Here is a 1,102-nt window from a genome sequence, read left to right on the forward strand (position 1 = left end):
GTGCGGGGGTGACAGGAACAATTAGACCGGTAACTCCAGCGCCCTGCACCCATAACGGGGCTGTCCTTCCCGCCGCCCCCGGCAGATGCGGAGAAGAGCTGTCCTTCCATCTCAGGGGACGCGGCCCTAGGGAAGCTGGGCTCTTGCAGAGGCGGCTCAGAGGGCCACTGGCCGGGTTTGAGGCCATGGAGATGGCGCCTGATTCTTCTACAACTGCCTTCTTTTGGGGGAAGGCCGGGAGGAGGGGGCCTGGGCGGACAAGGGGCCCCTCGGACGGAAAGTTTAATCTTTGGGGAGGGGGCCTCTCTGAGTCGCTCCCAGGCCCTGGCAGGAGGGGCCCTGGGTCTCCAGTCCCGGCGCAGGGAGGCTGGGCGGCCTCCCACCCGCAGCCCCGCAGGCACAGGCAGAACTTCCTCCCTTAGCGACTAAGGCCACGATTCCCCTTTGCTCTCCATCCCCATGCGCGTGCCCACGTGGAAACAAGGCCCTGGGGCCTCTGGTCCCCAAGGTGGGCGGAAGGAGATTCCCACCAAGGCCTGCGTGGCCTCTCCCGGGCTCTGCGCTCGCCGCCGCGGGGCCCACGCGGATCTGCAGGGGCTTGATTAATTTCCCTTCAATCTGGCAGGGGCCGTTGTGTGCACGCGAGTGTGTGTGTGTGTGTGCGCGCGCGCACGTGTGTGAGCATGTGCATGAGTGCATGTGTGCGCGTGTGTGAATGTGAGTGTGAGAGTGTGAGTGTGAGTGTGTTCTGTGCGATTGCTCCACTCCTGTGAATGGGGACATGGCGCAGGAAGGTGCCCGAGCGCAGCAGCAGGGTCGGGTGGTCGGCGGGAAGGCTGGCAGGTTGGGCAGCGGGCGGAGGAGGCCTGGGGCCCGAGGAAGGTGGGGGGCTTTGTGCCCGGCGTCCCCGCCCCTGGACCCCGCCAGGCGAACTTTCTAGACACACGTTTTTGAACGCGGGCGGTGGGTTTCGCCCAAAGTCACTCCAGAAACTCGCCCTCAGGGCTCTGAGTCCAAAAAGGACCATCGGACCGGAGGCTGGGCCCTGCGAGGCCAGGGCGGGCGGGGCCCCCGGAGGCGGGGAGGCGGGAGGAAAGGAGCT

The sequence above is a fragment of the Myotis davidii genome, unplaced genomic scaffold (assembly GCF_000327345.1).
Source record: "Myotis davidii unplaced genomic scaffold, ASM32734v1 scaffold496, whole genome shotgun sequence".
Lineage (NCBI taxonomy): Eukaryota > Metazoa > Chordata > Mammalia > Chiroptera > Vespertilionidae > Myotis > Myotis davidii.